We start from the raw sequence: 25442 nt of genomic DNA, 5'->3' as shown, positions 1-25442 counted from the left end.
ATTAAAATTAAAACATAGTCAATCAAAAAATTGAGTGAGTGAGCCTTCAAAAACATGCAGGTATACACGGCAAATTTTACAAGTTAAGCAACTAGTATCTCTTTAGGCAGTGGCAAGGATCCCATTTTGCCATTAAAATCAGGCAATCAAGTCTAATATCAAAGCTCTATTTCTTAACTAGGAAAGTTACACTCTGTACTTCCACTATCCAAAATCTACATTCTGCAGATTTCAAAAAGAAAATAAACATTCCCTCACTAAGTCTGACAGTGAGTCTGACCTATTATTAAACCCATTTCACAAGTGTTTCAATTGATTATCTGCTCATTAAACCTCCAGCAAGTAAAAAGCAAAATCAGAAAATAAAAATGAGTTTAGACATCTTAAATTTTACCCTCAGCATAATCACCCCTCTCCTAACTACCATCTTAGCATCAGGCCCAGGGACAATAAATTCAAACTTTCGAATTCTATTTTTTTTTTAATCACCAGTTACATATCTTAATGTATGCATGGGTGGTTTTTAATTGGAGTGTAGAATTCTATATCAGACCGAGGGATAAGCAAACATCTGAATACACTACAAATGAATGATATTTCTATTTGCTTCATTTTGTTATAGGGTCCTCAAGTTTGCTTTTACTTGAAAAAAAAAAGAAAGAAAACTTGATCCTTATACATGTGAAGGAAAACATCAGCTTTCTCAGGTTATATAGTCTCCAAATCTGCATTCTATCTGCATATCTCACCTTAAATGTATATGATTCATTGTGATTATCAGTAGACTAATTTTACTTCAGGATGAACTTAGCTAAGCTCTTAATCATTACTGTTAGAATTATAAAGAGTTAAAGAAATAATAGGATAGTCAATCATCTTAAATTTGCAAGTGAATGCTTTAAGTCTAGTTATATAATAGAAGATAATAACATTAGATTTGTTGATGGTTTTCAAGCTTTACAGAGATACACATTCATTTACTAAAGTCAGATATACAAAGAACATCTATTATTTGTCAGGAAAGTAATGGGCACTGGAAATAAAAGTAAATAAGACTCTTTCACCCACTAAAAGGTCCTGGTAAAGAAGTTAAAACAGGGGGAGAAAATCTCTAATAAATGTGATAAAAATGTGCATAACACTGTAAAAGTACAATGATGACATATACCATCTCATCTGATAGATCAAGGAAAAAGCCTTAAATGATGAGAAGAAATTAGTCAGGCCAGATAAGGCCTAAAGTGACAGAGTGAGCAGTCTGTGACGCTATTAGCCTCGTGTAAAAATGTTGGGCTGAGAATGCCAGGAGATAAAGGTGGAGAGTGACATGTTGTGACATGTTGTTTTAAAAGCTTAAATTCTTCTGGTGAGTGTTGAAGAATTTAAGATCTTTTAAAGCAAACTTTCTATTCTGAAATAATTATAGAGTCACATACAGTTATAATAAAAAATAAGGAGCATATCCATGTACCAGTTACCCAATTTTCCCCAACTGGAAGTAACATCTTACAAAACTGTCATATAATATCACAACTAGAATATTGACATTGATATGATCTTATTCAGAAATTCTAATATTGTACTTTCCTTTGTGTCTATGTGTGTGTATTCATTTCTATACATTTTTTTATCACATACGTAGGTTAATGTAGCCACCTCTACAGTATTAAAGGATTTGAAGCATGAGTTTGACACCGAATATGTCTTACATTGATAAATCCGAAAGTTGTATGGAGGAAGGATTCATAGCCTATCAGTTTATGAGGTTGTTGTATAAGTCCAGATAAGACAGCAGGATGATAGAAGTGGGGATGGAGAAGATGGGGACAATTTTAATAATTAGTGAGAAGGTTAAATCAGATATTGTTTATGGTACTGATGGAAGAAGAAGGAATAGTAGAGGCAAGGATGACTTCAAGTTTCAACCTTATTGAATTCAGTGGTTGATGATTCCACTAACTAAACCTATGAATACAGTTGGAATATTTGGCTTGGAAAGAAAGGAGAGATGATGAGTTGCATCTTAGCATATTAAGTTTGAGGTAACAATGGAACATATTAAAAGTATAGCACACAGTCAAATAAACCTTAAACTTATGGGAGAGAAACAGGCCAGAAGTTTAGAAACAGAAATCCTCATCATAGGGTGAAAAAAATCCATGAGAACAGATGCAATGACCTAGGCAAAGCAGGTACAATGAGTAAGAAAGTTAACTTGATGGAGGTGGAAATAAGAGTGGGCTCTGAAAGTTTACAACGTTCCTCATGGGCCCATCCAGAAACTCTGTCTATAATTAGAAGAGCATCTGTAAATCCAATATCTTTACATCAAGAGTAAATTCATTTTCTTTATTTCTTTTGGGGAAAGAATCCAGACTTGGTTTATATGCTCCCAACTAGTGAGTAGAAAGGAAGTGAAATTTAATAAATCTAATACTGACTGAGAGTTAAGATTTCACCCATAGGTGACACTTTTGATTATGTTTGATTTTGAATATGTTTATGTTCCTTCACTTCACTTTCACTTTTCCCTTTCATGCACTGGAGAAAGAAATGGCAACCCACTCCAGTATTCTTGCCTGGAGAATCCTAGGGACGGCGGAGCCTGGTGAGCTGCCGTCTATGGGGTCGCACAGAGTCGGACACGACTGAAGCGACTTAGCATAGCATAGCATAGCATAGCATGTTCCTTCAAATAAGACAGAAGGAGAAGGAAGTGGAGAAAATAAAAACAAGTCCTAAGCAGTGAAAAAAATGGAGGTAAACAAATGTATGAATTATTCAAACTCCAAAATGTAAATAAACTGTCATATGGATTATCCTGTATGTGGACCCACAAGCACATCCCTAATATCCAAAGACCTTAACACCATGATTGGGACCCTGACAGCCAGGTGAGTACTAGAAGGTAAACTCAGCAGCATGAAGTAGATTCTCAGTGATGTTCAGTATGTGACATTTAATATGAAAAACTACAAGTTTCTTCTTAAAGATGGCAGAAATGTAGGTATAGTTTTTAAGAGACAGACCGTTAACATAACCTAGATCTTAAATAACAGACAGTATGGGGCTGGCTCAAAAAGAAGAAAGGAGCTTAGATGGAAGTTAGATGCCGTCACTTCCCTCTAAAGCAGAGAGAAAAAAATATCATTGACTCCATAGTCACTTAGAATTTCTACTTCTTTTACTATTTCTACATGGATGTTCTGGTTTCTCTCATGCTTACTCTGATATTCCTTTGTTTCATATTTTCCCTTTAGTTTCTCTTTGATTTCTAAAAAGACCTTCCCCGTATCTCTGATGTTACTGTTAATCAGCTCCATCATCTTGAAAACGCCCCTCATTTGTATGAGCTTCAGTTTTCTTGAATGTTACATAAACAGCATCATCTCTCCTCTGCTGCCTTTCAAACGTCTGCCCAGTCCTCAGTGCTCTCCAGCCCACAGCGGATTTCCCGGTTGCTTAATTGAAATAAAATTTTTCTTTAAATTTTCTTCGCCTTTTGTTGCATCTCGCAAATGCTAGCTTTTTACTTGTGTAAAAATTACGACAAAGAATTTTAAATAATTGAAGGCTAAGCCTAGATCTCTCATCTTTGCAGTTTGATAGTTCCTTGAGGTTAGAGTGGAATGAACATGGGTATTGGAGTGAGACAGGCTTGGGTTCAAATCTCAGTTTTACTGTTGACATTCTGTGAAGCCATGGCCATGCTACTTAGTATTTTTGTAGCATACATTTTCCAGCTATGCTTCCTTCACAGAGTGGTTGAAGGCCTTATTTGAAAGGTTTACCTATAGAAAATGTGTTATACATTTTTGTTTACACAAACAATGATTGTGTTTACATAATCAATACACTGATTCTATTAGATCAAATACTATATGATTTGTATCCAGGCAATACTTACTGAACTAAGCTACCTAAATAATGTATTTGAAAGGTTTGTTAAAATTGCAAAAGTCTCACACAGACGCATTGATAATTGCATTAAACTGGAATCATCCCTCATTTCAATTCAGTTCAAATCTTGCATTCTGTATCTGTATCCTTGGACCAAAACAACGCGCCAATCACCTGTCACTTTCTCCTAGGCCACTTTTGTCTCAGGCTTGCAACATTAAATTGGGCAGCTTCCTCTCTCACTGCCTCAAGCATCAAGAGTGCTTTATTAAAAAAGATGAGGGTGGGGTGTGGTATAGACTGGTGGTTATCAAATTGTTTCATGAAACCCTAGGTGCCTCAGTGTATTCACATAGGTAAAGAAATGGCTATATCAGTAGATCTCCAGAAACTTACCTGTCCTTAATACAATGAAGTTTGACTTTTGTCTGTTTTCCATGTATTAGGGCTCTGAGCAAGATTTCATTTGAAGAAAGTGTTCTGTTTAAAAAGAAATCAATTGTCTAGGTTTGAGGATCTTCAGGGTCTCTCTTCTGCAAACCCAGTATTGATTTCCATTTGTGAATAAATACACAAAATATTTTTGAGAGAAAGGAAGGGAAGTGATCAGCTGGTATCAGGAAGAATGAAGTAAGTCCTACCTATCTTCCAATGTTTTGCCTTTGGGTGAAATCTCTGTATTAATTCAGGGCTTCCCTGGTGGCTCAGTGATAAAGAATATGCCTGCCCAGCAATTCAGGAGACGCAGGTTCAATCCCTGGGTGTTGACTGGCCTCAGGAGCAGTCCAAATCACACAATTTCTTTTGCATTTTTAGTTCAGAAACATTCTCCTGGTTTCAGTTTACTCTGCTATTATCATTATTAATTGTCATGCTTAATTTTAAGGATGCTGAAGAGCACCTTGATGTCTTTCAGTAAACTGCCTCTTTATTGAACCCAACAGTGCCCAAGACCCCTGGAGGAGTAAATTTATTCAAATACTTAAGGTGAACTCACTTCCTGGAAGTCACCCACATAATCTAAATCAGGCCCATTAAGAACTTTTTTTGGAAGGAAATATTTTCTTTTCAACTTCATGTTGAAAAATGACCAGTCTGTTCCTTCTCTTAAAGTCAAACCCATCTTCCAGCTTCACTTTTGACAAACGAAGTTTAAATGGATAAGGGGAAAGAGTGGGAGAGATAATTTAGGAGTTTGGGATTAACATACATACACTACTACATATAAAATAGGTAAGCACCAAGGACCTACTGTATAGCATGCCCCAACCCCCAAATTCTCTCATTAGAGTCAGTGTATCTAATGTCAACTCACCAGTTTTTAACTCTGAGGTGATCTTTCCCTCTCTTACGTACTGAATCTTCTAAGACTTATATTTTGTGCCCTTCTTTTAATCATAGGTATTTGCTGCCTTAACGGTAAGTTTTCTCTGATTTATAGAGAGAAATTTTTTCTTACACTCCCAATTCCCACTGAACTTTCTTTTTGCCTTCATTTCACTTGTCAGAATTCTCTTCTAACCTGCATATGATCATCAGTCTTCCCCAGACAGCATTTTTATCAGGTCACTTTTCCCTGACTCAGAATTTGCAGTCACTCATCTTTGTGCCCTGGACAAAACCTAATCAGCTCTGGCCCATCATTCTCTTTATTCTTTTGAGAAGACCCTCTTTTCTAAAATATTCAGCCAGCTGCATTCTACATCTTGCTTGTTTTCAGCCAAGAATCTTTTCAGATCATGATCTCTTATACTCCACTATCTTCCCACAAGCTTTATTATTTACATTTGCCAACATCCAGTAGAAAACTCAGCTCAGAAGGGCTACTGCAATAGACTGAATGTTTGTGTATATCCCAAAATCTGTATGTTGAAACTTATTGGTGGTGAGGTCTTGGGAGGTGATTAGGTAATGATGGTAAAGTCCTCATGAACGGGATTAGTTCCCTTAAAAAGAGGCTCCACAGAGTTCTCTTGCCCCTTTCACTATGTCAAGTTAGCAATCTATGAACAAGGAAGTGAGACCTCATCAGACATCGAACCTGCTAGTGCCTTGATCCTGGACTTAGCAGATCCCAGAACTGTGAGAAATAAATTTCTGTTGTTGATAAGCCATTTGGTGGTATTTTGTTATAGCTGCTGGATGGGTTAAGCCAGTGACAATATTTTTTTTTTGTTTGAGTTCATTTCCTCAATTTGGCACACTTTAAGCACCCTTTCCTTAGTTAATTCTATTATAATTTACTCATGTTGAAATGGCATTGCCCCAACTAACAAGTAAGGAACTGGAAGTCAAGAACCATGTTATTAATTTCCTGGTTCTTTACAACACAGAGTTGTAGAACAACAATAACAATGACAACAAAAACATTGGAAAGGACTTTATTTCTCAGCATCTATACTTTCTAAAAATGAGGATTCACAGGGGTTTTATTGATAGTCTCATAGGAGTATAAAGGTCTAGAAGGACTGTGGGGAAATTGAATTAGAGGAATTTTCTTAGTATTGAGGAATGCACTAGATTGGATTTAGACAAATAAATTCAATAAAATCATTCTATGAACTTCTATATATTTCTTAAATCACTTATCTGCAACTGTATTATGTATTTATTGGTCTATTGGCAGTTCTGCATCAGAATGCAAAATCACTGGGAGCAACCATTGCCTTGTTCACTTCTGCATCCCCAGAACCTATTACAGCACCTGGAAATATAGGCTTCCACTGCTTTTTGAAAATATCTCATTCCTATGAAACCTTTCATAAGGTTTCATAAGCAAAGAATTTCCTTTCCTTTCTGAAAGTTCTTGTTGTGCCACTTTGCCATTACTAAAGAACTATGTTAGTGTTAGTTTTCATGAAAGAAATCTGAAGTTTTTTTTTTTTTTTTTGCTTTTAAGAAAAAGGCCATAGGGACTTTCCTGGTGGTCCAGTGGCTAAAATGCCATGCTCCCAATACCAGGAGCCCACGTTCAATCCCTGGTCAGGGAACTAGACCCTACATGCTGCAACAAAGACCCAGAGTAGACAAATAAATTAACAAACAAAAATATTTTTAATAAAAGAAAAAAGTCATTGCCATACTGATGTAGGTATTTTTGTACCCCTCTCCTATCACTTCTCCCAAATTCCTAATATTTCAATGTTGGCTATTGCCTTAGCTCTATTTGAGAGATGTGAGAAAATTATAGTTGTGAATGATTAAGAAACTTCCACATTATAGTCTCCCAAGACAGAAAATTGCATGAATATGTCTTTGTATCCCTACAAGTACCAGAATTTCTGACATAATAATATGGCATTTATAAACATTTGATGAATGAATGAATGGCCTTGGTTCATACAAACTAGCATGGTTAATATACAAATACAGATCAGATTGACTCTGAAGTCTTCACTCTTTGTGACAAACCACAAAGATTTCTAAAGGAGGGAAGTGGATGTTTCATAGCAATACAAGAGACAGAAAAAAGTTTAAAACCAAAAATGGAAACAAAGAGACAGCTATATCCTCAGAAGCCCCTGAGGACTTTGCTGTAATGACACAACCCAATGAATAAGGTTTTCAGTGGCAACTCTGAGTCATCAAGCATTTTCATGGCACACACTTTCTTGGTTTGGTGGTGGTCTGACTCTTACGACCCCATGGACTGTAGCCTGCCAGGCTCCTCTGTCCATTGGATTCCCCTGGCAAGAATACTGGAGTGAGTTGCCATTTCCTTCTCCAGGGGACCTTCCCAATCCAGGAATCAAACCCAAGTCTCCTGCATTGCAGGCAGATTCTTTACGAACTGAGCTACTAGGGAAGCCCTATTCTTGGTTTAGAAGGACAGCAGAGTATGTATGCTTTATTTTCAGAAATATCTACAGTATGATATAAAAATGAAAAAATGCTATTGAAACAGTTTATCTAAAAAACTCACCTACGTGGAGTGACATTTTCTAAGGGATCCTTGTAGATAAGTTTTGTTTTTTGCTAAATCATTATGGCCCTTTGTGGTTCCTGTCTGATCAGGATCACACCTTTTGTTAGAGTTTAGTTTTTTGTTTAGTTTCCATTGAGTGGTTGGTTGTTCGAGATAAGAATGTCATTTATTTCAGTTTTTGGCTTTTGTGGCTTCACAGTATAGCAGAGTATCTGGTACAAGGGTGGGGTGGGGGCCAAGTCAATACTTATTGAAGTAAGTATTTGGAAAGTTGGAGTAAAAATAGCAATGCCAATATCTAGAGCAGAAATAACAGTTAATATTTGATTGTGTCTATGGGCAAGGTACTCTGCAGTATACTTGACATATATTAATTTTCATAATATCATGTAAATACCAATATTACCCCATTTTCCAGATAAGAAAATTGAAACCTAGTCATGCTTTTCCTCAAGATCACATGGTAACTGGGAAGATGGCAACTCAACAGGTCTTAAGGATTTGGCTTCAGAGGCTCTATCCTGTTATTTACAAAGCCAGTCATTTTGGGAAAGTTATTCAGCCTCTCTGAGCCTCGATTTCCATATCTGTTGCAGTGAAAAGAGAAGAGTATCTATCTCTCATGGAGAGGGAAGGCCTCAGATCCTGATTTTAGGAGGTTATTCCACTTCCCAAGCAAGGGGCACTAAGTGCCACACTTTACTGCTCTACAGACTCACTGATCTGTATTTGGAAAATACAAAGTCCCTGTCCATACCTCCAAGAGACTCTAATTCAGATAATCTAGAGTGAGATCCAGGAATCTACACTTTAACAAAACGGCACATGAAAACGCACAGCTTTGCAATTCACCTGAAATCTATCCCACTGCAGTTGTCATCAAAAATAGAGCACCTTGAGAAATCTGCATTTTCTCCAAATCTGTATCCTTAAATAGATATTATCTCAGTCTTATTCACTAAGATTTTTTTTATCACGAGTAAAACAGTACAGTATAATAATTATAATTACTATTATAGAACACATATCACATGTTAGGCATTGTTCTAAATGTTTTACAGATAGCAACGCTTGTAATCTACCCAATTACCCAAAATAAAGTGGACTATCATTATCCTCATTTTATAGATGAGGGAACTGAGGCACACAGATGACTAGTAAGTTACCCAAAGATGCACACTTGATAAGAGAGGGCAACAGGCTCTGCAGGCTGTGCTATTTACCATTACACTGTGAGAACTCTACCAGGACAGAGGTCAGAACCCCAGCTTATAGGTGATCTTGGGCAAGCCCCTGACCCTCTATGGGATTTACAGTCCTCCTCTGTGAAGTGAGGAGGCTGACACTGATGATCTCTAAGGTCCTCTGGTTCCAAAATTCTATTATTCATTCTACAAGAGGCTTTTGACCTCGTTATCTGACGGACCAAGGCCTTATAAATTCTGACTGTAAAACACTCCCACTTCTAGAACTGTCCCATTATTATCTTTACTTTACCTTCCAATTCAAAAAAACTTCCTTCTGAGTAATCTGTCCTTTGCCATTCCTTCTTGCTGAGGAAACCAAATATTCTTTAGCCCAGAGCCTGTAGATCTGTCTTTACAGTTTCCTTCGAAGCCCTGAAGCCTTTGCTTAATCAGGCTTGCAGAGTGCTTCCACCTGAGTCCATTTGAACCTCATTACCCTCCCCAATAGGCCGCTAGCCTCTTGCTCTTTTTTCCTCTCCTCTCGAGCAACGGCCCTCTTCTGGCTTAATTCATCCTCAGTAACATCTCTCCAAACTGTCCACCTTACCTCTCCACTAGTGTGCCGTTGGCCTATTCCAGGCTGAAACTTTCAGCTTCTTTTAGTCTTGTATTTCTCAAACCTGGTTACACAATAGAAGACATGAGATGCTCAAAATATAGATGGATGGGCACTCCTGCAAACCATAAATCCAAATTCAGAAGAGTGGAATCTGGCCAGGAGTACTATTTAAAAATTCAGGAGTTCCACAAGAGCTGCTGATGGGAGGCATTGGTTAAAAATCATTGGCGTCTAGCTCCAGGGTTTCTCCAGTGGGGAAAATCAGCAAATCAGAATCACCTGGGCTGCTGGATGACCCTGACTCCTAGAGAGGAAAGTCTGGGCATGCAAAGCAAACAAAGGGACAGCCTACAGGAAGTCTAGAGAAACTCCTTCATGAAGCAAAGTTCTAGCTGAACCTCTAAAGCAAGATGGCTCACTACGCTTTCCTGTCATCCATCTTCACAGAATAACCCGAAGCTCCTATTGCATCTTGCTCCAAGTTAATATTTCTAATCATAAAGAGCAATCTGGAGGAAAAAGCACTCAAGGGTAATGTGTATTCTTTTTGTTGCTGTGGACTGACTGGCTGGGTAACTCTGGGGGAAACCCCTTTTTCTTGCAAGTCTTGATTTTCCCCCATATGTAAATGAAGGTTATTGGATTACTAGATAATCACACAGCTTCCTTCCTATTTTATTATTCTACTATTTTAAGGCCCCAACCCTATTGTTCCTTGACTATTTTACAACCAGGCCCAGTTTTGCTACATTCAGCTGACACCAGACTTCTACACAAAGCTATTTCTGACCCTTGGGGAAGACTGCCCATTGCAAGTCAACGACAGGGCTGAAAAGACTTTGTGCCTCAGATTCCCTCACTATGGAAAGAACTACTGCTGCCCCAACTGCAGTTCAGGCCTCCCCTCCAGAAAAATCTTCCTTCTCTGTGCTCTCTGATAGCATCCCCATCTGATGACAGTCACCTCCTTTGCTTCTGGGACTCCCACTTCCTATAGGCAGCCTGCCTTCATGAATGTGACTTGGAGAGACCAAACTTGTCTATGGACAGGCCCTTTCTCTGCCCCTTCCAGCTGCCCAGGCCTGCTTAAAAGGTGGTTACAGAGTGGTGGCAGTTTTGCCAGTTGAGCCTTTGGTATTTGCTTGCTTTGTCTTAGTGTGAGAGGGCCAAGTCTATGAGGAGGTGCTGGAATGGTGAATATGAAGCAGAGAGGTGGTAGCTAGAGTCTCTCCCTTTCCTCTCCCTGCACTCTTCCAGTCTTTAATGAAGAGGTCTACTATATAAAAGAGTTGAAGGGAGAATGGCCTCTGAGGCTGTCTACAATGATACCCTTTCTGGGTACTGTGTATAAATATGTATATTTTACAAATAATTGCAATAAACTTAAGCTAAAATGGTAATAAAAATCATAAAGGTAATATCTGACTGGATTAAAAAAAATAAAATCAGGAATGTTGATGGATTTTGGCCTTGTTTTTAGTAGCCTAGATTTTCCTTCTTTGCCCTAGTTCTTACTTCTGAATTTGGGAATGGAAGAAGGAAAAAAGGGAAGAACTAGCTAATTTAGCAAGGATAGTTTGATCAACTTGCAAAATAAAGTGCTCTGAGTCAGAGGAGACAGTGTTAAAAATGAAAACTTGGTAGTTTGAGCTTGCTGGGTTAGGGGGATTTGGGATAGCAAAAAAGATGAATAGAGTGTAATATGTGAAAATGTGGGAAGAATAAACAAGAAAGGAACTTGCTGTTCAAGGTTATGGATTGTGTCTTCTTTAATATCCTTCTAGAGACAAAGAATAAATGAGAATTTTAAGAAAAGAAATGAATAAAAATTCTTTTAAGTTCTGTTTGATGACCCTGTGCTTCTTAAATGGCATCCCACTTAGAGATCAAATCCAGGCTGGTCATAGACACAAATAAAAGAAATGAAAATGATATTAAAGGCATTTATCTAAATTTCAGGAAAGATTTCAAAAACAGTAAGAAAAGAAGAGGCCATAATTTCATAGAAAAAGACTCTCACAGGAAATTTTACTTAAGAAAAATAGAAGAGTCTCATCTACAAAAGAGGTCTATGAACTACTATCTACAAATCTACCATTGCCTGTTTCTGTAAATGAACGTTTTGGAGCAGAGCCCTGTTTAGGTGCAATGTATGAACAATGTCACACCACTCTGCCAGAGTTGAGAAGTTGTGACAGAGGCTGTGGGGCTTGCAAGGCTGCCAATATTTACTATTTGACCTTTTATAGGAAAATTTTGCTGACCCAGACCTACAAAATAAAATTTTAATTGGATAATCCTCAATACTTCAAGTTATAAAGGGGAGATGGGGTAAGTGCATATCAGATAGAATGTTTATAAAAATGATATGAGGACATAACAGGATTTCAGATAAATTAGACTTGAAAGAGCACCTATGAAGTGTGAAGTACAGGCACATATCCAAGGGAGGACAGGGGAACCTGATGGGAGCTGCACACACAGATTAGGAAACTGAGGACTCAGAATAAGCCAAGTGCCCTCCTCGAGCCCAAAAAAGCTACAGATACGTTTTAAATTAGATGATAAGCACGAATTGAAAAAAATTTATTACCAGGAGGAGTACAGGTTCTCTAGGTACAAGTCCGCTCACTGCCACCAAACCAATTCAGAAAACTTTTATTTATTTTTTCAATAACAATTTTTTTTGAAATATAGTTAAGTTACAATTTTGTGTTAGTTTCTAGTGTACAGCAAAGTGATTCAGCCATATATACATATATATATATATATGTATTCTTTTTCTGATTCTTTTTCACTATAGGTTATTACAAGACATTTAATTAGTTTTCTGTGCTATATAGTAAGTCATTGTTTATCTATTTTATACATATTAGTGTGTATACTTTTGTCATCAAAACACTGTTTCATATGGACTGGTTTTTCCCTTTTGCACCTACGGGTTTTGCCTTGGCCACTATTTTTTTCTTGACCATCCTCTTCAATTCTAGCAATTGAGAAATCTTCACATCTGTGGCTGAGAGACATCTGAGTTCTTCATAAGGAACATTTAAATAAGAGATATTTGTTTATCTAAATCCTCCTCATATTTCTGTTTATGTTCAATATGCCTCTTTCACAGCCATCTGCAACAGCTGCTTCTTCCCCCTCTATGATAAGAAATTCAAGGTAAATTTCAAAAGTATTTCCACATTCAGTCTCACGTTCATAGATTCTCTGTCCCCATGGAAAGCCAAATCACTCTTAGTTTGCTGATTTCAAAATGGTATGTTTCTTTAACCATGTGATTATTTTCTCTAGTAGTATTAGATTTCTAAATAATACAGTAAGGATCTTTTACGTAGCCTGCTTAATGTCATTTACACAATATCCTCAGGTTTATTTTTCCCTGTAAATATTTTGTTCCAAAATAAACATAAGATCACTCTTATTCCAGGAGTTTGTGTCTTCTTCAGTCATGGCTTTCTGGTCACTGCAAAGCTGTCTCTGGTTATTTCTTCCAGGCACTTGGAAATCAATGTTTTTGAAGTCCATTTCTAGATCTGCTTATGACAAATCCTTGTAGTTTATTCTCTTATAAATTAGCATTTTCTGTTATTCCAACATGCATAATCTCTCCATCTAATTATCCCCTTGTGTTTTTTAATCTGCATTTACCAATTTTTGATTTTAGCTTCCTGGAGCCTGAGGGAAAAAAGCAGATATAAAGAGCGTTCTCCTTTTCTACATTGATACATTTTTGAATCTGTTCCCTTGCATATAATACATTATTTTTTTTCTACTAATTCTATGTCTTCCCTTTCCAAACTTAAGGTGAAGACTGACTTTTGCAAAGAGAAAGGACATTCAGTCGTGTCCCACTCTTTGCAATCCCATGGACTGCAGCCTGCCCAGCTTCTCTGTCCATGGAATTCTCCAGGAAAGAGTACTGGAGTGGGTCGCCATTTCCTTCTTCAGAGGATCTTCCGTATTCAGGGATTGAACCCAGGTCTCCTGCATTTCAGGCAGATTCTTTACCAACTGAACCACTGATTGGAGGCTGGATCCAATTTCAAGTTAACAGGAAAACAAAACAGAAAAAATTACTCTAAAGAAAGGGACTTATCCAGTGCAGAACATTTATCCTCAGACCTAATTCCCAAATTTTATGGAAACAATAAAGAGTTTAGGAATTGAACAATCATGATTAATTTTGATTAATGAGACCTCATTTAAACAGCTTATTTGTCACCCTGACTTCAGATATTCTCTGTGACCTGCAGGCTTGTGAGGTCATGTTGTTAGTGTATTGAGCTTAGGAAAATTTAAATTCAGCTTATTTGTGTTTAAAAAGCTATAGCTACAGTTATATGAAATCAGTGTATCTGTTTTCATTTCTTATTTCATCCAAATCCTTCTAGAAGCAGTAAGCTGCTATCTCTACTTATGAACCCCACATCTTTGTTTTAAAAAACTTTATTCATTTATTTATTTTTCAAAGTTATTACCTTTGTCACAAGTATTACAATGACACTCTGTCTCAAATGAATACATGATTTAATCCATGTGAAAGATAATACTTAATGCATCTTTATTATGAGATTATCTATAATTGGCCCACATAATAGTAGGTATTTGTGTATTAGGAAGATTATTAAATAGTAGTAGTAATTATTTACTCCCACAGATGCTGAAATGTGGGAGTAGCTTTAATGCAGAAACATTGTGTGTACGTATCCACATTTGTTGATTTGGTGCATGTGTATAGTTAAATTTCAGACGTTATGATCTATGGTTTGAAATAGAGCTAATGATACTTGGAGATCTTTACAGCTCTTTCTGGGAGGAAACAAGTGGAATGATAGGTAGATGGACAGAAGAAAAATTTCAAAAAAAAATTGATTAGTGTCACAATGGGAAAAGAATGTTAACGTGATCACTGTTATTTTTGAGGGGCTCATTTTCAAAGATTCGCCTGCAAAATTCAAGTTATCATAACATTACTCAGTCTAGTCACAATAAAAGCCATAGATTTCTTGCATCTCCAGTGTGTTTAGTGATATTGAAGCTGAAAAGTTCCTTTTCATTTTTTAATTTATTTTTTAATTGAAAGATAATTGATTTACAGAATTTTGTTGTTTTCTGTCAAACCTCAATGTGAATCAGCCATAGGTATTAAAATTCAAAATAATTGAGGGAGGACATAAAATGTTCAAATGATCACATTGTTTCCACAATGTGTCCAAAGTTCAGTGACTGAGAATTTGAGAAAACTTTTAGGATGTAAACTCATTACAACAAAATGTTCACTGCAGCCCTATTTACAATAGACAAGACATGGAAGCAACCTAAATGTCCATTGACAGATGAATGGATAAAGATATGGCTATACATACAGTGGAATATTACTCAGCCATAAAAAAGGATGAAATAATGTCATTTGCAGCAACATGGATGAACCTAGAGATTAACATACTAAGTGAAGAAAGTCAGACAGACACATATCATATGATATCGCTTATATGTGGAATTAAAAAAATAATACAAATGAACTTATATACAAAACAGAACCAGACCTACAGATATAGAAAACAAACTTATGGTTACCAATGGGGCAAAGGGTAGGAGGATAAAATAGGAGTTTGTAATTAACATACACATACTACTATATATAAAATAGTTAACCAACAAGAACCTTCTGTATAGTGCAGGGAACTATGCTCAATAATTTGTAATAATCTATATTTTGTAATACATACAGTAATGTATACCTGAATCATCTTGCTATACATCTGAAACTAAGACAACATTGTAAATCAATTATACATCAATAATAAAATAAAAGTGGCAAAATATATATTCATGAAAGGGAGCATTATACATAAAAGGGAGCTATCCAACACAATTAAAGATACAGAACCTAAAGTTCCATAGGTCCATAACAGGAACCTGGAACACTAATAGGAACAGGAATTTGGGAATTCTGGTTTTGCCACAATACAGATGGTTGACCTTGAACAAGTTACGTATGCTTCCTAAACTTCAGTTTTCTTATTTGGAGAACAGAGATACAAACACATAATGTGTTAGGTTGCTACAAGAATAAAGTGTTTAGTACAGTACCTGGAAGTGAGGTAATGGTTATCCCTGTTTTAAACTGTGGTCTAGAGTTAAACCCTCACCCCCCCTGGGAATGATGAATCACAGGGGTTATACTGAGGGGCACGGTTCAGTTCCCAGGAGCCTCAGTATTCACAGAGGCACTGAGTTATTTCTCAGACAATTTTATGGTCTCTTGATTTTTTTTAACAAAAGAAAAACAAACAAACCAAATTGCTGCACAGAAACTTATACAGTAATAAATCTTTACTATTCTGCATTAAGGTTCATTGTGGTTTAGGTACAGAACCCAAATTCTTCACATGGCTAACTGTTCTAATTTTTAGCACCAGATTTATATACCATGGTGGCTGGACTGCAAACCACCACAGAGATGGTGTCAGACTCAGTACTTAGGACTTTATTAAGGGTATAAAGTCATTTACCATCAATGGCAGTAGGAAACTGTAACAATTGTCTGCTGACTTAACTTACCTAGTAGGTCTTTATTGATTAAGACATATTCTCTAGAAGAATTAAAGTAACACATTCATAGGTAGGTCAAATGTAAGTTCCCTGAGAACTTCATCTTTTAGCTGACCAGAACATACCTTACTTGATCTTTGTTTTAGAGTAAAAGCTAACTACAGTGAAAAAAAAATGCCATAATTTCAAAACAGATGACATAGTCAAAGTTTATTTCTCACTATACCGTCATAGGAGAATATTTCCTTTGGGGTAACTCTTTCCTACAACTGGGTGCAGTGTTCCTACAACTTCTAGACAGAGATCTTGAATTCTTCCATCTAGTGGCCAGCCTGTCGTCTGTGGCTCAGAAAATTTCCTCTGAGCCTTATCTATCCGGCCTGGAAGTGAAGAGAGGGGGAGAGAGGAGATAATGGGAGGGGAGGGAGAGGAGGAGAAGGGAAGGTTAGAGAGCAAGCAAAGAAAGATCCCACTTCCTGGTGGCTCAGTTGGTAAAGAATCTGCCTGCAATGCAGGAGACTCCAGTGCAATCCCTGGGTCAGGAAAATCCCCTGGAGAAGGGAATGACAACCCACTTCAGCATTTTTGCTTGGAGAATTCCATGGACAGAGGAACCTGGAGGGCTACAGTCCATGGGGCTGCAAAGAGTTGGACAACAGTGAGTGATTAACACTTTTCACTTTCGCTGTAACTTTTGGAAGTCTGAAAGTAGCATGCAACACTCCTGCTCATATTGTATTGGTTAGAACAAAGTCACATGGTCATATCAAACTTTAAGGAATTAGAACATATATTTATGCCCAAATAGAAAATAATAACAGTTTGTTGGACATAGATCAAAAAACTTTTTCTTGGATTTTTTTTTTTTTTTAGTTTTGGTTTTTAGATAGTACTCTTAAAAAAATGTCTTTTACAAATAGGTGCAGGAGCATGGTGGCTGTGACAGCACAGGAGCGCGGCGGAGAGGAGCTACCCCACGTCCAAGGTAAGGAGCAGCAGCTGCGCTTTGCTGAAGCAGCCATGAGGAGATACCCCACGACCAAGGTAACAGAAACCCAAGTAAGACAGTAGGCGCTGAGAGAGGGCACCAGAGGGCAGACAGACTGAAACCACAATCACAAACAACTAGCCAATCTGATCACATGGACCACAGCTATGTCTAACTCGATGAAACTAAGCCATGCCGTGTGGAGCCACTCAAGATGGACAGGTCATGGTGGTGAGGTCTGACAGAATGTGGTCCACTGGAGAAGGGAATGGCAAACCACTTCAGTATTCTTGCCTTGAGAACCCCACGAACAGTATGAAAAGGCAAAAAGATATGACACTGAAAGATGAACTCCCCATGTCGGTAGGTGCCCAATATGCTAATGGAGATCAGTGGAGAAATAACTCCAGAAAGAATGAAGGGATGGAGCCAAAGCAAAAACAACACCCAGTTGTGGATGGGACTGGTGATAGAAGTGAGGTCGAATGCTGTAAAGAGCAATATTGCATAGGAACCTGGAATGTTAGGTCCATGAATCAAGGCAAATTGGAAGTAGTAAAACAGGAGATGGCAAGAGTGAACATCGACATTCCAGGAATCAGTGAACTAAGAACGACTGGAATGGGTGAATTTAACTCAGATGACCATTATATGTATTACTGTGGGCAGGAATCCCTTAGAAGAAATGGAGTAGCCATCATAGTCAACAGAAGAGTCCAAAAAGAAGACCTTGGGTGCAATCTCAAAAACAACAGAATGATCTCTTTTCATTTCCAAGGCAAACCATTCAATATTACGGTAATCCAAGTCTATCCCCTGACCAGTAATGCTGAAGAAGCTGAAATTGAACGGTTCTATGAAGACCTACAAGACCTTCTAGAACTAACACCCCCAAAAGATGTCCTTTTCATCAGAGGGGACTGCAATGCAAAAGTAGGAAGTCAACTTCTTAGAGGGACAAGTGGCGTTCAGCCACCCGAGATTGAGCAATAACAGGTCTGTGATGCCCTTAGATGTCCGGGGCTGCACGCGCGCTACACTGACTGGCTCAGCGTGTACCTACCCTACGCCGGCAGGCGCGGGTAACCCGTTGAACCCCATTCGTGATGGGGATCAGGGATTGCAATTATTCCCCGTGAACGAGGAATTCCCAGTAAGTGCAGGTCATAAGCTTGCGTAAAAAAAAAAAAAAAAAAGTAGGAAGTCAAGAAACACCTGGAATAACAGGAAAATTTGGCCTTGGAGTACAGAATGAAGCAGGGCAAAGGCTAATAAAGGTCTGCCAAGGGAACGCACTGGTCATAGCAAACACCCTCTTCCAACAACACAAGAGAAGACTCTACACATGGACATCACCAGATGGTCAACACCAAAATCAGATTGATTATATTCTTTGCAGCCAAAGATGGAGAAGCTCTATACAATAGGCAAAAACAAGACCAGGAGCTGACTGTGGGTCAGATCGTGAACTGCTTATTGCCAAATTCAGACTTAAATTGAAGAAAGTGGAGAAAACCAGTAGACCATTCAGGTATGACCTAAATCAAATCCATTATGACTATACAGTGGAAGTGAAAAATAGATTTAAGGGACTAGATCTGATAGACACAGTGTCTGATGAACTACAGAGAGAGGTTCATGACATTGTACAGGAGACAGGGATCAAGACCATCCCCAAGAAAAAGAAATGCAAAAAAGCAAAACGGCTGTCTGAGGAGGACTTACAAATAGCTGGGAAAAGAAGAGAAGTGAAAAGCAAAGGAGAAAAGGAAAGATATACCCATTTGAATGCAGAGTTCCAAAGAATAGCAAGAAGAGATAAGAAAGCCTTCCTCAGCAATCAATGCAAAGAAATAGAGGAAAACAACAGAATGAGAAAGACTAGAGATCTCTTCAAGAAAATTAGAGATACCAAGGGAACATTTCATGCAAAGATGGGCTCGATAAAGGACAGAAATGGTACAGACCTAACAGAGGCAGAAGATATTAAGAAGAGGTGGCAAGAAAACACAGAAGAGCTATACAAAAAAGATCTTCATGACCCAGAAAATCACAATGGTGTGATCACTCACCTAGAGCCAGACATCCTGGAATGTGAAGTCAAGTGGGCCTTAGGAAGCATCACTATGAACAAAGCTAGTGGAGGTGATGGAATTCCAGTTGAGCTATTTCAGATCCTGAAAGATGATGCTGTGAAAGTGCTACACTCAATATGTCAACAAATTTGGAAAACTCAGCAGTGGCCCTCAGACTGGAAAAGGTCAGTTTTCATTCCAACCTCAAAGAAAGGCAATGCCAAAGAATGCTCAAACTACCGCACAATTGCACTCATCTCATGTGCTTGTAAAATAATGCTCAAAATTCTCCAAGCCAGGCTTTAGCAATACGTGAACCATGAACTTCCAGAAGTTCAAACTGGTTTTAGAAAAGGCAGAGGAACCAGAGATTAAATTGCCAACAACCGTTGGATCATCGAAAAAGGAAGAGAGTTCCAGAAAAACATCTATTTCTGCTTTATTGACTATGCCAAAGCCTTTGACTGTGTGGATCACAATCAACTGTGAAAAATTCTTAAAGAGATGGGCATACCAGACCACCTGACCTGCCTCTTGAGAAACCTGTATGCAGATCAGGAAGCAACAGTTAGAACTGGACATGGAACAACAGACTGGTTCCAAAAAGGTAAAGGAGTACGTCAAGGCTGTATACTGTCACCCTGCTTATTTAACTTATATGCAGAGTGCATCATGAGAAACACTGCGCTGGAGGAAGCACAAGCTGGAATCAAGATTGCCGGGCAAAATATCAATAACTTCACATATGCAGATGACCACCCTTATGACAGAAAGTGAGGAAGAACTAAAGAGTCTCTTGATGAAAGTAAAAGAGGAGAGTGAAAAAGTTGTCTTAAAGCTCAACATTCAGAAAACTAAGATCATGGCATCTGGTCCCACCAATTCATGGCAAATAGATGGGGAAACAGTAGAAACAGTAGAAACAGTGGCTGATTTTATTTTTCTGGGCTCCAGAATCATTGCAGATGGTGACTGCAGACATGAAATTAAAAGACACTTACTCCTTGGAAGGCAAGTTATGACCAACCTAGACAGCATATTAAAAAGCAGAGACATTACTTTGCCAACAAAGGTCCATCTAGTCAAGGCTATGGTTTTTCCAGTGGTCATGTATGGATGTGAGAGTTGGACTATAAAGAAAGCTGAGTGCCAAAGAATTGATGCTTTTGAACTATGGTGTTGGAGAAGACTCTTGAGAGTCCCTTGGACTTCAAGGAGATCCAACCAGTCCATCCTAAAGGAGATCAGTCTTTGGTGTTCATTGGAAGTACTGATGTTGAAGCTGAAACTCCAATACCTTGGTCACCTGATGCAAAGAGCTGACTCATTGGAAAAGACCCTGTTGCTGGGAAAGATTCAAGGCAGGAGGAGAAGGGGATGACAGAGGTTGAGATGGCTGGATGGCATCACCGACTCGATGGACATGGGTTTGGGTGGACTCTGGGAGTTCATGATGGACAGCAAGGCCTGGCGTGCTGCAGCTCATGGGGTCACAAAGAAGTCAGATGTGACTGAGTGACTGAGCTGAACTTACATATATAAAGAGGTGGGTGAATAGAAGTGTGTGTGTGTAAAACTGACTCATTAATTCTGAGAAGCATGCTGAAGGAAATCTTGGGCATTTATTTACTCCTTTCTCTCATAGTCTCTCCCAAGAAACCAATGCCCTCTCATTTTTTTAATTACTTTGGAAAGGTGTAATGATGATCCCCAACCAATGGGAATCTACCAAAGATTGTTATATACACCAGGGAGAGAGAAAGTCTTAAAATAGAGGTCTCCAAGACAAAAGAAGTCACTTCAATAGCATTAAAATGTACAGAATTTCTAGGCAGTTGACCACAAGTGCATGCCTTCTTAACTGCTACCAAAGCAAGATTTTTTTCTATACTTATCCTTTGATTGTTGTTCTCTGGTATATTCTACAGCTTAAACAATGAGCCTATGCTATTTTAGAGGACCAGATCTGAGTTCCTAATCATTTTGCATGTATCTCTGAAAGCTTTCAGGACAAGCAGAACACTAGGGTTAGGAGAAAATGCTGGGGACATGACCACCTTTCACAAGGGCATGGCAGGGAAAAGATGAGCCCAGAACTTGAAGAGTGAACACTTAGAAGTTAAACAGTGCCTCTTCTACATTCCAACTAATGAGGGATCTATGTTATACATCTCTCTCAGTTACACATGCACAATTTCACTTAATCTGCCTATAGGTAACAATGATATATCATTATCATATAAACTGGGGAGTTGGAAACCAACTTTACCCAGATTGCTTTTGGATTTCAGATGTGCCAAGCAAAAATGGGAACTATTAAAAATAAACTTTGTAGAGAATGAAGACTAGGCTTTACCCATTCTTTCCATAGTGGACAAAATATTTCACTTGATCAAATGTTTCTTAACTAGCAATCTGTAATGTCTCTCAAAAGGCTTAGAAGTTAACTTGTACCTATTATATTATTATTGACTTGTTTATTAATATACTAAGCAATTGTATATGCTATGAAAGCATTATTCACAATTATGAAAAGGGGTAAAAATTTTTCGAGGTAATATATATATAATATAATCAGCTTAGTTCATGTTCAGCTCTTTGTGATCCCATGAACTGCAGCATGCCAGGCTTCCCTATCCATCACCACCTCCTGGAGCTTACTCAAACTCACGTCCAGTGAGTCAGCGAAGCCATGCAACCATCTCGTCCTCTGTCATCCGCTTCTCCTCCTGCCTTCAATCTTTCCCAGTATCAGGGTCTTTTCCAGTGAGCCAGTTCTTTGTATCAGGTGGCCCAAGTATTGGGGTTTCAGCTTCAGCATCAGTCCTTCCAGTGAATATTCAGGACTGATCTCCTTTAGGATGGACTGGTTGGATCTCCTTGCAGTCCAAGGGACTCTCAGGAGTCTTCTCCAACACCACAGTTCAAAAGCATCAATTCTTCAAAACTCAGCTTTCTTTATAGTCCAACTCTCACATTCATTCATGACTACCAGAAAAACCACAGCTTTGATTAGATGGACCTTTGTTAGCAAAGTAATATCTCTGCTTTTTAATATGCTGTCTAGGTTGGTCAGTTTTTCTTCCAAGGAGCAAGCGTCTTTTAATTTCATGTTTGCAGTCACCATCTGCAGTAATTTTGGAGTCCCCCCAAAAATAAATTCTCTCATTGTTTCCATCATTTCCCATCCATTTGCCATGAAGTGATGGGACCGGATGCCATGAGCTTCGTTTTTGGAATGTTGAGTTTTAAGCCAACTTTTACACTCTCCTCTTTCACCTTCATCAAGAGGCTCTTTAGTTCTTCGTTTCCTGCCGTAAGGGTGGTGTCATCTGTGTATCTGAAGTTATTGATATTTCTCTGGCAGTCTTGATTCCAGCTTGTGCTTCATCCAGCCTGGCATTTCACATAATGTACTCTGAATATAAGTTAAGTAAGCAGGGTGACAATATACAGCCTTGACATACTCCTTTCCCAATTTGGAACCAGTCTGTTGTTATATGAGGTATTTAATAATTGTCTCAGCCAATTAGTTCTAGACAGGAAATTGTAAATTATCTATCCAACCTTGTTATTTATAAGATAGTATTTTTTGAAATATATTTATTTGTTTTATGTCAGTCTTCAAAGTCTGATCCTTTCAAAAGAGGAAATAAATCAGGGATATGTGAAGCTTGACTCCTGAAGCTGCCACTGGATCAGTTCATTGATGGCACAGCACAGTTAAGACTATTCCCTAATGATTTCATATGAGAGAGACTCACCTCGGGAGATAAGTGATTTATCTAAGCACTCAAGGAGAAAAAGAAATGAATCAAAAGTTAGTCTTCTGTTCTGCTCAAAATCAGATGTTCATGCACAGATTGTTTACCCAAGCTCTGATCACCAGGCTCTGCCTCACTCGTTAAAACAAGTTAGAAGTCTGTTCATTCAGCAAACACTTACTGAGTGCCTATTACTTACCAGGCAGTGAATTAGGAGAAAATAAATCAAAGAAAAGAGAGAGCCCACAGAAACAGCTTGTGTTGGAGAAAAAGTGGCCATAAAACCCATATTAAGAGCTATGTTTGTGCATCTCAATACATATCTGACCCTTAAGTCAAATAATCAATAATTTCAATACTGAATACTATCAATACTATTTCCTTATGCTATGGTGGTTTGGGGAATTCTCAGACAGGCCTAGCTTTTTCTTAGAGCTGTAAGATGCAGCAATAATGCAGCCAGTCAACACCTCTGAGTTTATTCATAGACCTGTTTCACTTCACATCTCAGATATCTTCAATGATCAAGTCTGAAGTCCAAACTTAAAGGAATGACTTTGAAGACACTTGATGATCTGACTCGAATCTCAACTCGTAATAAAATATGATTCATACCCTAGTCTTAATTTTTGAAATAGTATTTTCATTTATGGTGTCTTTATTTGCTTACTCTTTTTTTCAATCAAGGATCTTCCCTGTAGCTCAAATGTTAAAGAATCTGCTTGCAATGCGGGAGATCTGGGTTCGATCCATGGGTCAGGAAGGAAGATCCTCTGGAGAAGGGAATGGCAACCCACTCCAATACTCTTGCCTGGAGAATCCCATGGACAGAGGAGCCTGGTGGGCTACAGTCCATGGGGTCACAAAGACTTGGACATAACTGAGTGACTAACACTGCTAATACTTCTTTCAATCAAAAATACCATTCCAAATGTGTTTACTAATCAGCAACCCAGCTAGTCTTTCTATTTCACCTCAAATATAATGCTTCTTAAATGCTTCCCTGGTCAAAATAAATCTGTCTTCCTCCATACTTCCATGGCAAACTGCTAATTCTTGCTGAACTTCATCCTGTTCAACAGTTGCTTACATGTCTATCTGCCTCTGTTCCTTGCAGTTGGAGACAAGGGCAATGTATTACTCTATCTCAGTAACCAACGCTGTGCCTATTGTACTGTTCACGTAAGTATGTGCTCAGTAAATGCAATTAACTTGAATTGCTGTTTTTCTTGTCTGAATTGGGTACTGAAACTCCCCAGAGGAAGGTAGACTTAAGTTCTGCCTACCAGCTACTACTAATTTCTTACAGGGACCTCCAGACCCTCTCTTCTTTGACCATTATCAGCCATCAACAACCATTATCAGTAACCTCCCATTAATGAAACTCTATAAGTCTGCCTATCTCTCTCATATTCTTTATTCTAGCTCCAAGGGTCACAGATTCAAATGCGTACACATGCAAGCCATATAACATAAATGCAAGAATCCAGCTGGTATAAGATGAAGATAGATTTGATTGGAGACATAATGCCCGTATGAAGACAATTACATTATTATTTTTTAATTGCTAGATAAACAATATTGTTTGTATTATAATTCAGTAACATAATGCTACCATTTAACACAAGGGAATAAGCCATTCTAATAATCCACTGAACTCCATTCTCTGTACCACTGTTTACTCTTTTTTCTTTTTTTTCTCCATTGCAAGTGCCTCCATTTTCATCTGCCCTTCAAAGTCTTGAGCCAGTGTTACCTCTCACTTAAAACGTTTCTAATCCATCCAAGTAAAATTTTCAATTTCCCTCATACACCCATTGCATCTTTTTAAAACCTCTAGTATACCACTCGTCACAGCTTCCCTCACACTAACTCTATTAGTATATATTCACCTTTTCTATTTATGTTGTCATCCTCTACTTCAGTCAGCACAGTGCTTTGCACACATCAACTCTCAATATGTGTGTATGTGTGTTAGTCACTCAGTCATGTCTGACTCTTTGTGATCCCATGGGCTGTGGCCCACCAGGCTCCTCTATTCATGGAATTCTCCCAGCAAGAATACTGGTGTGTGGGGGTTGCCATTCCCTTCTCCAGTGGATCTTCCTGACCCAGGTATTGAACCCGAGTCTCCTGCACTGTAGGCAGATTCTTTACTGTCTGAGCCACCAGTGAAGCCCAACTCTCAACATACACCGTTGAATTAAATCACATCTCTTTTATCCTTCACCTGAGCAGTAGTAACAGGGTTCTTGGCCCTAAATCACATAAGGCAGGTTTCTGACAATCACTATATCTAAACTGTGAATGGGAAAATCTGTTTCAAATAATTAGGTAACGGTCCCTGATGCAACGGGATGACTAATGGCCATATGAAGGTCAGAAGTCTTATCTCTGACAACACAAGGCCCATACCATGT

General features: G+C 38.3%; 1 protein-coding gene across 10 annotated transcripts in view; it reads right to left on the bottom strand.

Annotated features, from left to right (window-relative positions):
- TP63 (tumor protein p63) overlaps positions 1–25442 on the bottom strand; it is a 245886-nt gene that overhangs the window by 153912 nt on the left and 66532 nt on the right. The gene's annotated exons all lie outside the window — the stretch shown is intronic.

Source organism: Giraffa tippelskirchi, chromosome 2, assembly GCF_054371585.1.
Source record: "Giraffa tippelskirchi isolate mGirTip1 chromosome 2, T2T-mGirTip1v1.2.pri, whole genome shotgun sequence".
In the NCBI taxonomy this organism is placed as follows: domain Eukaryota; kingdom Metazoa; phylum Chordata; class Mammalia; order Artiodactyla; family Giraffidae; genus Giraffa; species Giraffa tippelskirchi.
Note: the sequence above shows the minus strand (reverse complement) of the source record. Positions and strands in the feature narration are given on the sequence as shown.